The sequence below is a fragment of the Ursus americanus genome, chromosome 9 (assembly GCF_024610735.1).
Source record: "Ursus americanus isolate L20-20 chromosome 9, mUrsAme1.1.p, whole genome shotgun sequence".
Classification (NCBI taxonomy): Eukaryota; Metazoa; Chordata; class Mammalia; order Carnivora; family Ursidae; genus Ursus; species Ursus americanus.
In genome coordinates, this window is record NC_142135.1 from 20,092,458 (window position 1) to 20,107,500 (window position 15,043).

At 40.7% G+C, this 15,043-nt stretch overlaps 1 long non-coding RNA gene across 2 annotated transcripts in view; it reads right to left on the bottom strand.

Annotated features, from left to right (window-relative positions):
* Positions 1-1,620: 1,620 nt before the first annotated feature.
* The window catches only part of LOC123797764 (uncharacterized), a 189,897-nt gene continuing 176,474 nt past the window's right edge, over positions 1,621-15,043 (bottom strand). For both annotated transcript variants that reach the window (XR_015725744.1, XR_006781054.2), the window contains one exon: positions 1,621-9,364. This is a non-coding gene — a long non-coding RNA (uncharacterized LOC123797764). The remainder of the gene's footprint in view (positions 9,365-15,043) is intronic.

A 15,043-nucleotide genomic window follows, 5' to 3' on the forward strand; every position in this document is an offset into this window, starting at 1 on the left:
GGCAGAGGAAGACAAATACTGTATGATTTCTCTTATACGTGGAATCCAAACACACACACACACACACACACACATATACACACACCAGGATCAGATTTGTGGTTATCAAAGGCAGGGGGTAGGGAGAGGAGGAATTGAAGGAAGGTGTTCTAAAGGTACAAATTTCCAGTTACAGGTAAGTACTAGGGATGTAATGTACAACATGATGATTTTAGTTAGTGCTCCTGCATGATATCTAGGAAAAATTATAACGAAAGTAGATCTAAGAGGGGTGCCTGGGTGGCTCAGACGGTTGAGTGTCTGCCTTCAGCTCAGGTCATGATCTTCGGATCCTGGGATTGAGCCCCTGGTCTGGCTCCCTGCTCTGTGGGGAGCTTGCTTCCCCCTCTCCCTCTGCCTCTGTGCGCTCTCTCTCTCTCTCTCTCTCTCTCTCTCTCGCAAATGAATAAATACAATCTAAAACACACACACACACACACACACACACACACACACACACACACAAAACAAAGAAAGTAGATCTAAGAGTTCTCATCACAAGGAGATTTTTTTTCTTCTTTTTATTGTCTCTATATGAGATTATGGATGTTATCTAAACCTGTTGTGGTCATCATTTCACAATATGTATAAATCAAACCATCATGCTGTATACCATAAACATATATAGTGATTTTTGTCAATTATTTCTCAATAAATCTGGAGAAAAAACAAAACAAAACAAAAACAAAACCACGCCATGGGCAAAAATCCTACTTGCCATTGTTTGCCAGCTCCTGTTCTAAAATGTGATGATTCTTCTCAGTATTTTTTAAAAAATATTTTATTTATTTATTTGAGATAGAGTGAGAGCGAGAGAGAGAGCACAAGTTGGGGGGGGAGGGGCAAAGGGAGAGGGAGAAGCAGGCTCTCCAGTGAGCAGGGAGCCCAACGCGGGGCTCAATCCCAGGACCCTGAGATCATGACCTGAGCCAAAGGCAGACACTTAACCAATTGAGCCACCCAGGCACCCCCCCACCCTTTTTCTTTTAAAGATGTTATTTATTTATTTGAAATAGAGTGAGAGAGAGAGCACATGTTAGGGGGGAGAGGCACAGGGAGAGAGAGAAGCAGGCACTCCACCGAGTAGGGAGCATGGATTCTTCTCAGTATTAAGCCCAAATCTGCCCCCTCAATGTTTCCATCCCTTAGTCCTAGTTCAGTATAAGAAAATATAATACAATCTATCCTTGAACTTCTACTTAGCTTATTCTGTCAACTTTATGGGATACATACGTACTATGATTATCCCATTTTACAGACAGGGAAGTGGAGACTTAGAACTTGCTCTAAGTTACACAGCTCATTACAGGGGGTATTCAGGATACAACACCTAGAGCTTCAAGAAACTCCTTCCACCCTGATGTCTTACCTCAGCCCCCCAGGGAAGCACAAAGACATCAGAATCCTCTTTTGGCAGTTCTTGCAACAGCTGTCAAAGCTCACAAAATATTCTCCTCTTCATGGTAAATATTGTCTAATTCCTACTGCTTAAATAATATAGTTTTAAATCTCACCATGGTGTTCATTTCCCTTTAAGTAAGGTCTTTTTCAAGTTTGTTCCCCCACTTAATAGCTTAATCTCTTTCCATCTATCAATTATATCAAATTATATCAATATAATTTTTCTCCATACCTAGTATGTAGAATATGGATTTATGAATATAGGCATTTGGGCACAGGATTATAATAATTATTCAATTCTCTCTGTCTGTCTTTTTCTTTCTTTCTTTTTTTTAATGTGGTGCTTGAACTCATGACTGTGAGATTGAGACCTGAGCTGAGATCAAGAGTCTGACACTTAAACTGACTGAGCCACCCAGACACCCTATCTGCCTGTATTTTTCATGTGCAAGGCACATATATTCAAAATTTTATTTTGTTCTGTCTTAATTTTCATGAATTCTGTGTAAGTTTTCTCTCCTCTAAATTCATGTAAATTCTTTTAGATGTGTGATGGAAAAAGCAAAATCATCCTTTAATTACTAAAGATGACTCAAAATTGGATAAAAGATCCTCAAATCACAACCATTTTCAGAGAGAAAATAACTGAAGAAGGCCATACCCAAGCATGGTTGGTAGCCTCTGAGATGGCCTTCACTGAACCCCACCTCTTGGCATAGTGGTAACTCATGCCTTTGCGTACGTAACACCTTCCCTGACTGTGGCCTGGACCTAATGACTGCTTCTAATAACTAGAACACAGCACAAGCGATGGGATGTCACTTCCAAGGTTGGTTACACAAAGACTGACTTCCACCTTGCTAGATCTCCGTTTTTCTCTCTCTCCTTACCCCCTCTCTGAGTCCTCTATTACTCTCTCACATTCTTGCCCCGATGGAGCCAGCTGTCATGATGTGAACTTCCCTGTGGAGAAGCCCACGTGGCAAGTAACTGAGGCTCACCTCCAGCTAAAACCAGCAAGCAACGGAGGCCCTCAGTCTAACAGCCTAGAGGGAACTGAATCTGAACAATAGCCATGTGAGTGAGCTTGGAAATGGACCCTTCCCCAATCAAGTGTTGACAACACCACAGCCCCTAATGCTTTGATTACAGCCCACGAGAAACCCCAAGCTTGAGTCTAAGCTGTGTCTTGATTCCTGATCCCCAGAAACTATAAGATAATAAATGACTACTAGTGTAAGCTGCTATGTTTCAAAGCCATATCCTACACCATAATAGATAACTAATATAATAAGTATTTGGTCTTGCCAAAAGTAATGAGACTGCTTAGTGGGTAAGGGGTTTCCTTTGGGATGATGAAAATGTTCCGGGGGTAATGGGGACACAACGTTGTGAATGTACTAAATGACACTGAATTGTAAACTTCAAAGTGGTTGATTTTGTGTCTGTGAATTTTCCCTAAATATTTTTTAAAAAGGAAGCAGGACAAGACAAAGAAATTAGGAGAAAAATAGGAAGATAAAAGGAAAAGTTTATGTAAGGACACCCACAAGAAAAACAATGCATCACAAAGAATGAAAACTATGATCAAAATTTGGTACCAAGTTACTCAATGTAATAAATCTGCGGAGCCCAATGTAGAAACCCCGGGGCTCAGGGGAGGGCAAGATGGACATAAGGAGCTGGAATTTATAAGGCGGCAGCAAATGATAAAAAAGGTTTTACTGTGAGAGAAGGAAATAAGATGAGGGGTATGAAGGTGCTGTTCTCTTAATAAATAATTCTAGGATGATTTATCCCTTTAAATTACATAAATGTATAATTTATTTCAAAAGTAAACTTTAAACAGCCAAAAAAGAAAGTAGTAAAAAGATTTTAATTTTAAAACTCAAGCAAACATTTGTGCAGCTAAGGGTAGAATTAAGGGTAGCTACATTTGAACTTGCTTTTTTTTTTTTTTCCCTCATGTACCAAAAGCCACCAAGGTACACTCTGCAATCAGGCATCCAATTCACAAACAGAAACTAGAACTTCTTTTCATAACGAGGGAAGATGTTACACGCGCTGTGGGAAGAGACACTTGCTTAAATTATTTTACAATTAGGAAAATATTTCTTTGTCACGGCATGTATTTAGATTGCCCTGTCTCTGAGACTTAGTGTTTGCTTTTGGGAAATGTATGTGCAACTTGTACCCAGGGTGTTCACACCAGCACCCCTCCTGCCCTTCCCCACGTTGCTTTTCTAGTTCAGTGCTTCTTAACTTTGTGTTGTAGAATCCGGGTCTCACAATTAGAAATTCTGATTTGGCTGGGCTGGAATATGGCCTGGGCACTGGGGAGAAACAGGCCATTGTTTCTAAACAGAACAGAGAAATAAGACATATCTGTGTTCTAGACTGTAAGAAATTAGAATTTGGGAAATACAGCTCTGAGAATGCCTCTGTTCCAATACATCCTGGAAATACGTCCTGGAAATGTGGGTGGGATTGACGAAAAACACTAGGGCCAAATCAATGTCTGTGAATAAAAGGGGGTGTGGGAGGATGAAGTCTCAAACTGCAGGTTGGATGAAAGGGGCATAGTGCTGAGAATAGGACAACACGGCCAGGCAGTTTGGTGTGTCCGAGTAGGGACTTTCCAGTGAAAGAGATAATTTATGGTGCTTTCTCCTTAGAGTGTCCACACTCTATGTGCACAGAAATATTTACTTCATAACAAGCCCTACTTATGTCTCCACCCAAAATCCCCCATAATAGTCTTTTGTGACTGATTCAGAAAGTGACCATCTCACGTTTAGAGACAAACCACCAAAGATGGTGTTGTGGGCTGAACCCAAAGTTCATATGTTAAAGTTCTAACATGTGGTATCTCAGAATGTAACCTGATTTGGAGATGGGTGCTTTATGGAGTTATTCAAGTAGAAGTGAGGTCCTATTAGAGTGGGCTGTCCAATATGACTATTGGCCTTATCATAAGGGGAGATTTAGACACAGAGATAAGCATGGATGGAAGACAAAGGTAGGAGACAAAGTACAGTGCCAGGTACCAGCCGCGCAGAGAAGCTGGAACAGATCTCTCCCTCACAGCCCTCAAAGGGAGCCAACCCTGCCATTCCCTTGATTTTGAACTTCCAGCCTCCAGAATTGTGAAAAAAATTTTTTTTGTTGTGTAAGATACCCAGTTTGTGGTACTTTGTTATATCAGCCCTAGAAAACTAATACAGAGGCTACTGGCCTTTCCTTTAGGGTGAGAGGGCTTTTATTCAGAACTACAATTCCTGTTTCTTTGAGGGGGCAGGAAATGTAAGATTATCCCTACAATGAGCCAAATGATTTATTCCAATGTAATAAAAAAAGTCATGCCCCTCCCCCAAAGAATTCAATTTGTAATATCAAAATGTGTCCTTATAGTATAATGGGAAATACATATTTGGCCTTTGTTCCCAGTTCCTGTACATGGATCCTGAAACCCTTGGAATTTCCTGAGTAACAGGAGTGCCTTTTGATATTCATAATGAGTATCTCTCAACCATACCCCAGTTTATGTTAATAAGGTGACTCTCGCGGACCCCAAGATAGCATCAGGATGGGGGCTGCTCTTCAAAGAGAACAAGGCATGACTAGAGGGTCAGGACTTTCAGCCCCACTCCTGACCTCTAGGGACATAAGAGGGGTTAGAGATTGAGTTTAAGCACCAGTGGCCAGTCACTTAATCAATCATGCCTATGTAAAGAAACCTCCATAAAAACTCCCAAACAATGGGATTCAAACAGCATCCAGGTGCTAGGACAGCGGCATGCCGGCGAAGGGCATGGAAGATGTATGCCCCTTCCCCCACACCTTGCCCTGTGAGACTCTTCCCTTTGGCTCTTCCTAACCTGTATCCTTTATAATAAACCCAAAATAGTATGTAAAGTGCCTTCCTGGATTCTGTGAGACATTCTAGGGAATTAACAAACCTAAGGAGGAAGCTGCCGGAACCCCTGATTTTGTACCAAGTCAGCCAGAAGTGTGGGTAACCTGCTACCTGACATTTGCAACTGAGTCTGAGGCGGGAACAGTTTGGGACGGAGCTCTAACCCTGCAGAGCCTGATGTTAACCCCAGGTAGTCACTAGCAGGCTCCAGTGAAATTGTCAGAAACCCAGCTGATGTTTGGAGAACTGGAAAACTGTAAAGTCACAAACATCTATGTCCTTGAGGGCAAATAAGAAGATTATGGCCATATTACTACTCACTCATTCACTTACCCTTTAAGGGACACCTACCACATCAGAGTCTCTCGTTGCTGCCCCTATAACTCAATGGGATGCCAAGGAGGGGACAACGGGCTTCTCAGGGATCGCAGCCACCGATTCCTCAAGAGTCCCCCAGGAGCTCGTACCCCATCTTCAGCTTCCAGTTTGCTATAAAGCCTCCTTGAAGCCAGCTCGCTCTCCTTAGCAGCCTCTGGCTGGGCTGCAGCTGAGCACAGACAGGAAGAGTGGGAGAGCGTGGGTGAGGTCAGGAAGGAAACCAACCTGGCTTCAGCCCCCACCAGCTCTTCCTTTCTTCTCCCTCCTACTCTGGTGCTTCAAGGCCTTTTTTCTCACTTTGGACAAGAAATAAAGGTAGCATGAAGTGCAAATTACTGGTTGGCAGCCACTGCAGTTTTTGTCACCCACAATTCTCATTCCCAAGCCACTTAGATTTCCCTGGGCCACGTCAATTTCCTCCCTCCTCTTCCGTCTGCTAATCCTACAAGAGCACACCACCCCCGATCCACGCGCAGCCCCAGAAGCACAAAACGTAAGCCCTCTGCCTTCCCTGCTTCTCGCTCTTCTGTTCTTTGACGTGCTGGAGTGGGACACTGTGAGTTGCTTTGCTACCTTTCTCCCAACTTTCCCCTGTGGTTGGCGCAGATGGAGAACCATACCGAATGGGCTTAGGTTTGGGCCAGGTATGGGTTCAAACTCCCTTGTGCTCACACCTGTGAGTCCTGTATAAGTTACTTAAAGCCTCTGAACTGGTTTTCCTTCTGTAAAATGCAGATTTTAATCCAATGAGCTGATATGCAGGCAGGTTTCATTTGATTGCCGGCTAAGTTGGAGACGGTCACTTAATATAATTACAGAAACCCACTGAGGTCATATAACTTTTGGAGAACTGAAGAGAACCTGAGAACTTAAACTATACTAAAAATGCAATTCACTATTTTTATCTTCACAATAAATTAATGTGAATTAATAAATTAATTCAGATTCATTAAATCTGAATGGAGTATAGTCTACAGGCAAGAAGGAATACTTTAGAATTGCATATTCAAACCCCCTCACCCCCAATGTTCAGATGGTTATATTAGAGCACAGTGGCTCCATGCCCAAACGTCTGCAAAGGGATTTTCCTTTGTTCCTCCTTAGGAAGTTTCCTTTGTAAACTTTAACGTGCAAAGTATTTTATAGGTTTATACACCAAAAATCAAGTATTAGGTACTCTGTGGGTTATAAAGGGAATTTTTGGAGTAATTCTGACTGTACTCAATTTACCTTATACAATGATTTAGAATTCCATTTTTTTAGTAAATCTTTATCCTATTATTTTTACATAGCACAAGCAACTGAAATAGAAATATTCTAGCTTTTCAGTATTTCATGTTTTTTAAATATCCATAGTATATATTCTTACAATGTGTAAAAACACTATAAAAGAACAGATAAGCAAATCTGCGGGCTGCCACCACTCTCAACTACTCCCCAACAACCCACATGCACACACACCCGCACACATATGCACACACAGCTTGTTGTGTAACCTTTCAAACCATTCTCTCCATCAAATTTATACATACATATGTACACGTTCATAGGATTTATGTTGTTGCTATTAACAAAATATAATTACAGTATACATATTACTGGGCAATGTGGACTTTTTACACTTACTTATATAGATTAAAAATGCCCAGTAGTAGATATAGCTCTAACTTGACCTATTTTCTAGATTTTATGCACATATTCACATATATTGAGTATTTTGTACACACAGGTTCATATCAAATATTTTAAGAAACATTTTGTTGTCTTTTTCTCCTAATTTTATTTTTTATTTCTCCACGCCTTCCTTATCCTTTCCTATCTTCATATTCAATCTACTAGTCATAAGTTTAAGGATTTTACCATATGGTTTTGTGTTTCTAAGACTGTCCTATTTACATCCTTTGTTCACAATTCTGAACTATGTTTTCATGTCAGTTTGAGGCCTATATATTCTTTGTATTCCATAGATTTTAAAATGTTGTCTACATTTGTGTTACAAATACATTTTGCAAATCTATGGTCTGTCATCCATTGACTTTGGTATATTCTGCCATATATATATATGTAAATAATGTCTGTCTTTTATACTTTCTGGATTTCTTTCTTTCTTTCTCCCTTTCTTTCTCCCTTTCTTTCTTTTTCTTTCTTTCTTTCTTTCTTTCTTTCTTTCTTTCTTTCTTTCTTTCTTTCTTTCTTTTTTCTTTCTTTTTTTTTTAGAGAGAGAGAGAGTGGGTGGGAGAGGGGGTGGGGAGTAGGGGCAGAGGGAGAGGGAGAGAGAGAGAATCTTAGGAGGCTCAATCTCATGACCCTGAGGTCATGAACGACCTGAACTGAAATCGAAAGTTGGACGCTTAATCGACCAAGCTACACAGGCCCGCCCCCTACTCTCTGGATTTCTTGTCCAGGTTTAAAAGTTCTCTCTCATCTATAGGTAGCAAATGTAACCTCCTAGATTTTCTTCGAAGATTCTTATTTACTTCCTTTAAAAAATATTTATATTTAAGTCTTTAATCCAGCCGGAATTTATTTTCATATATGGTACAAGATGAGACTCCTACTTCATTTTCTTCCAGATGAACTAAAATGTCACCTGTGCTTAAATAAACTATCTTTTTTCTTAATGAAATTCAGGGCCAAGTTTATTATATCTTCAAAATTCATAAATATTAGAACTTATTTTTTGATTCCCTATTTTGTTCCAATGATCTATTTATCCATTTAAACGCCAGAGTTCTATAGCACCTTTTAATGTCTGTCAAGGCAATATCCCTATCGTGATATTTCTTTTTTACACTTCTCTTGGCTGTGTTTGTTATTTAGTCTTCATAAGAACATCCTTTATGAAATTCCCCAAAATTCTTCTTACAATTAGAATTGACATTTTTATTTATTAAAATTATCATGTAAAAACATGGCATGTCTTTCTAATTGCGTGAATATCCTTTTATGCCTTTCAATAAGAACTTAATTTTTTTCTATAAGTTTACTATTAAATTTTCCCATTAAATTCTGATGCTTTTCTTCTTAAATTCATTCCTAAGTATTTTATCATTTTTGCCACCATTAAGAATGAAATATTTTTCTACTTTTATTTTTAGTTACCATTATTATGGAGGAAATCCACTGCTTTTTATGTCTTTATCTTACATAATCTTTATCTTATATTAACATATAAGATAATATATACCTTTCTTATATAAATGACTTCCTTTGACCTAATTTTCCTATTAATTCTTATTAATGTTCTATATATAACGTATTTATTGATTTTTCTACTTACAGAGTTTTTCACCAGTAAAAACAAATATGTTTATTAACTTTTTTTACAGAATCTTGTTTTGTTTTAATTGAACTGTTTTTCATATTTGACCATTTAGGATATTTATAATTATTTGGGGTGCTGAGTGTAAACAATTATTTCATATTCACTTTTACCATTCATATTCATTTTACCACTTACAATTATCTGGGTTTTAAAAATCAATGTTAATAATCTCGGGGCACCTGGGTGGTTCAGACGGTTAACCGTCCAACTCTTGGTTTCAGCTCAGGTCATGATCTCAATGGGTTGTGGGCTCAGCGCTCAGTGGGGAGTCTGCTTGAAGATTTTCTCCTTTTGCCCCTCTCTCTCTGAAAAAAAAAAAAAAAGCCTTTTTAAAAAATCAATATTAATAACCTCTGACAATTAAAGATGAATAAGGACTGAAAGTCTACTTTGCCACAGATTGTATGTTAAAATAAAAATAATTATACAATCATTTATTAGCAATCAGGAACCAAAATAGTCACACACTCTGTATTTCTAAACTCAGTGAAGCCCAGCAGCTCTTCAACTTGTAGGCACTCCAAAGGATACTTGGCTTGGAAACTTTACCCCTTCACAAATAGAACAAATATTCTGAAGGTTGGGATCCACGAATCCTCTAGTCAGATTAGGCAGAAAACAGAGGCTCAGATGGCATTGTAAATATAGAGGGCTGCTCTGATGAGGGTAGGCGAAGAACTAAGGCTCCAACCAACAGCTACGTGAACGAACCATTTGAAACTGGATCCTCTGGCCCTGTTCAAGCCTTCGGATGACTGGTTCCTGACAATACCCTTACGTCATGAGAGACCCTGAGGATTAACCATCATGCTAAATTTCTCTAAAATTCCTGACCCACATAAACGATGAGATAATATGTTTGTTGTTTTAGGCCACCAAGTTTTGGGTTAACTTTTCATGCAGCTGTAGATCACTAACACAACATATATAATATACTTTTTAAAATATGTTCCATCTTACTCTATGTTAATTCATTTTAATTTGGTGTTTTTATATTTGTAGCTTGTTTACAAGTAGAACTGCTTATTAATTTGGGACACGTACTCTACTTTTCTTTTTTTCTTTTTTTTTTTTTTTAAGATTTTATTTATTTATTTGACAGAGATAGAGACAGCCAGAGAGAGAGGGAGCACAAGCAGGGGGAGTGGGAGAGGAAGAAGCAGGCTCATAGCGGAGGAGCCTGATGTGGGGCTTGATCCTATAACGCCGGGATCACGCCCTGAGCTGAAGGCAGACGCTTAACCACTGTGCCACCCAGGCACCCCCGTACTCTACTTTTCTAATGTACTAATGGTTCCCTTCTTTATCCTGGCAGTTACAACCAAGCCCATTATTTCTCTATTAATATTAATTTTAGCTCCAAAAACCGTTACCAAGTGATCTATTCTTCTACTACTTCCCTCCATCGCCCATGCATCCCTTAGGATAAGACTTTAGATTCCCCATTCTTCCTACCCCCACTCACAGATTCTGTGTCTACCCTGCCACCCCTCAAGCACCTCATTTCCATCTCTTAGGATTTACTTGTTGTTAGCTGTGGTCCACTCTCCAGAATTTTCCTCTTATAAAATAATCAGATGATGCATGCTTTAAATCCTTTCGTATCTACAGATATTTTTCTTTCATCACGCTAGTGGAATGGCATTTCGGCTGCTTATGGGGTCCATGGCACTTCTTTCTAAGTAGTCTGTGGACATCATTTTGTACTCAGCAACTCCTCACTCTACAGATGAGAAGTCCAATGCCAACCTGAATTTTTAAATTAACCTTCAAAATAACCTGTTCTTTCTACCTGGAAGCCTCTACATTTTTTTTCTTTATCCTTGGACTTAAGGAATTTTATCAGGACTCACTCCAGTGTGCCTCAGTATCTCAGGTCTTCCTTCAGTTTAGGAAGTTTTTCTTCTGTTATTTGCTTAATTTTTACCTTTCTTCCAAATCTCCTTGTTTTTCCTTTCCCTCTTGACATCAATCTCTTTTCAGTTTGACTAGATAGTCTCTGAAGCGTTCCTTCACGTATCTTCCCACCTTCTAATTTGAATCTCAGTAAGGACTGTTTTCTCCTTCAATTTATCTGCTGATATTTTACTTAAAAAATAATGTGACCTAGTTCCCCAAGTCACTTCTGTGCTATAATGAATCTCCTTATCTGCTCTTGTTTTATTTCAGTTGCTGCTCACATCGTCCACCAGCTCTACCGTGGGCCGGGGCTGCTTCTCCTGTTGTGCTTGCTCTTCTCTCTCTGGGCATTGGGAATGTTCCACGTCTGCTTATTTGGGACCAGCTGCTGGACCCCAAGTAGCATGGTGGCTTCTGCTCCCCCTGAGACTATACATGGATGTAGCAAGCATATTTTCTGACTCCTGTCTGATCACCTGAGGAAGACTATCTGCTCCTCGGTCTCTTCAAGCTTTCCAGTCTCAGAGGTGGAGTGGGATCAGCTCATTTGCTCAGTTTTTCCTCAGGTGATCACAAATGACGGATCAATACTGACCCATCCCAGGATCTGGGCCTGGTTCAAATCTTCACCCCAGTGCTCATCTGTCCTGGTCCCCCGCTCTCGTCACATCCAATGCATGGCAAGCCCTGCAAAATCCTCTCATTCCCATCCTCCAGGGTCTGGCTCCCGTCTAGCCCCAACAGCCATTTGGCTCATGAGGAGAAAGAATTAAAGTTGAATTTGGGAATTCAGCAGATGGCTTAGCCATCATGTTTTCAGAATTCCTTCCTGTCTTTAGAACTTATTCCTTAACTAAGTTGTGATGCTAATCTGTGTCTAACATCCCGACCCCCAAGTATCTATTTACAGCCTTTCTGCATGCAAGCAGACCATTTTTGAATGTTGCCTATAATTAGGATATTTCTGATATAAGCCATATTGCAAGGACAGATGATAGCTGTTGCCAATATATGGGAAGATCAATAAAAAACATTTCACTTTTCCTGGCCTCAGTTTTGAATCAAATGGAAAGTAAAACAAAAGAGTAAGACAGATGGAGATACCAGTAGCAACTTAATTACTGATTTAAGAACATGCCTTACACATTTTGGGAGCTCGTTTCTAAAAAGACACTTCCCCACACACACCTCTTTGAACCCCTGCCTAGTATGAACATCCCTGTGTTGCCATCCCTAATCTATTAAATCTTGGCTGGCCCTGTGACTCAGTTGTAATCAATAGAATACATCAGAAGTGTTGCTGTGTCACTCTCAAGACTAGGTCAGAAGAAGCCTCCAGCTTCACTTTGGTCACCTGTTCATTCTGGGAAAACCCAGCCACAATATAAGAAGTCCAACTACTCTGCAGCCACCATAATGTGAGGAAGCCCATGCTAGCCTCGTAGAGTGTCCATATGGAGAGGCAGACATGCCCAGCTAGCCCTAATTGTTTCAGCCAGCCTTGCCCAGGCAAAGAAATTTTAGTGAAAACCTTGGACATCCTGGCCTTGGTAGATGCGATGTGGAGAAAAAATGAGAAATCCAGCTGATGGGTAGAATCAAAGCCCAAGATATATGGCTCCAGTCAAACCAGCTATTTGAGCCAAGTCTAGCTATTTGAGCCAACCTAACTGAAGGCTCTTGTCATTGCAGGGCAGATACAGGTCAACCTGACTGAATCCTGCCCAAATTTCTGACCCACAAAATTATGAACTTAATAAAATGATTGTTGTTTTGTATCACTAAGTTTTAGGATAGTTTGCCATATAGCACTAGGTAACTGGGAAAGGTGTGTAGTAACAGTGAGCATCCTGCTACTCTTTCTGTCACAGACAACATGGATAATCACAGCCTCTCCAAGCAGGGATGCCCCAATATAATGAAGGGTACAAAGGAGTAGACTAGAACACATGTCTTCTGAAGGCAGACTGCCTTCCATGACAATGAGGAAGGAAGGGGCTGAGATCTCCCACCCTGTACCCCTCCCAAACTCACCAGTCCGATAACTCATTCCACTTCTGGGGGAGAGAGAAAGGAAATGAGGCAGACTAAGATACCAGGAATTTTTAGCAAAACACTCTTCTCATAGAAAGGAATGGGTAGAGAAGAAATATTCCCCCATCAAGGGTCCCCGATACCGCAAAGGAAAAGGATACTGCCCCAGCAAGACGTATCCAAGCAAATGTGAGGAGGAGTGGTGGTTCTGAGTAATACTGTACGTGCCGCAGGCCCCATACTTGGGTACATGCGCTTCAAGAAAAAGAGCTCATTGTAAGTTGAAAAAGCTGCCTGAGAATTTTGTAATTGTACTAGTTTGCTAGGGCTGCCATAACTAAATACCGCAGACTGGATGTGGTAAACAACGGAAATTTAAACAACAGAAATTTATTTTCTCACAGTCCTGGAGGGAGCATGGATGTCCAAGATTAAAGAATTGTCAGGTTCGGTTTCTCCAGACCTCTCTCCTTGGCTTGCAGATGGCTGCCTTTTCACCGAGTCCTCACATGGCCTTTTGTTCTCTGTGCTAACGTCTCTTTGCATGCCCTAATCTCTTCTTCTTAGAGGGACATCAATCAGGTTGGATTAGGGCCCACCCTAGTGGCCTCATTTAATTTAGTTACCTCTGTAAAGACCCTCTCTCCAATTATGGACCAAAAGATGCACTTATTTTGCCATCAGAACCTCATTTGTCCATCTTGGATGAAATCTCCAGCAAAGCGATTGCTCTTGTTCATTGTTCTTAAGCCTTGCTTTCATTATGACACCTGATAGGGAAGAAGTAGGGAGCCGGGGGACAGAAGATTCTGGTCTCCATTTACTTTTAATCACCAAAGGCTACCGTTGACCGAACTGACAAATGTGAAATGCCAAACTCTGTCTCTCATAAATGGGCCCGGCTCAGGGGTTAAGTCAGCTATATTGCCACTTGGCAAGGATTTATTCCCCAACCCCACTGCCCTCAGCCCCTCCCTTCACTGTGGGGGCTCCTTGGTGTCATGAAGCTCTAGCAAGATGCCCCTTAGCTAACCTGGCTCCATTCCCTTGTCTACTTCCCCTCTGTGCTTTCACATATTTTAATCTAGGGAGAAGCCCTTTTTCTAAGTTTCTTAAGAGGCACTTTTCTCTCTCTTCTTCTTGTCCCACTCATTCTCCTCTGTTGTCATTTTTTTTTTCCACATTAAACCTTCATGGCTCATTAAACCCAAAGTCAGAATCATTAGCAAATGAAAAATCTGGGTTCCTTTTTTTCCTTGAAGGCAGGAAGAGCTTCAAGTTTAAGCTTTCCCTGAAATCCTTCTAACGCAGCAAAGGAGGGAAAAAAATAAAAATAAAAAGCAAAAGTCAGACTTCCATATTGAAATATTCTGACATTCAGTGCAGCCACAGAGTTGAATATGCTAAGCATATACCATACATCGGCTCCCAGTGATTTCTCAAACATGGGCAGAATTTCTTACTTTATGAGCAGCTGTAACGGTCATATTTCATGCTTGTGGTTAGGTGACAGGAATGAACCGTTTTGGAGCACTTAAGCACATCGAAGTTGGTGGAACTATTAACCTGGTCCTGGTAAGGTGAGCTGGCCCTCTGGCCTGACGGTAAGCAAGGCGTCTGAGCTTAGCAAATGAAGCTGGGAGCTTATTTGGGAGGGAGGACTGAATGGGTGGCACACGACAGGATTACAGATGCTGCAAAGGGAGAAGGACCCTATTTCCAGAAGTGAGAAGGCACATGCAGGCTGCTATCAGTTAGGTTGTGGGGAGGCTAAGTTTATTCATCCAGTACACAGAACTAATGTGAGCTGGCTGGTAAATAAACTTGAGGTGAAATGAGGAGGATGGATGAAGAGATGCCACTGAGCCGGTTGGCAGACACATGGCTGATTTCCCTTGAGCTGTGCCGCTAACACATGCTGACGCAAGATTAACATTAGTAAACCCATTCATTTCTATGTCTTTTTATTGGTTTCTGCAATGAACTGAAAGCTTATATCCCCCTACAATTTATATTAGTTTGAATCCCAACCCACAAGGTGATGGTGTGAA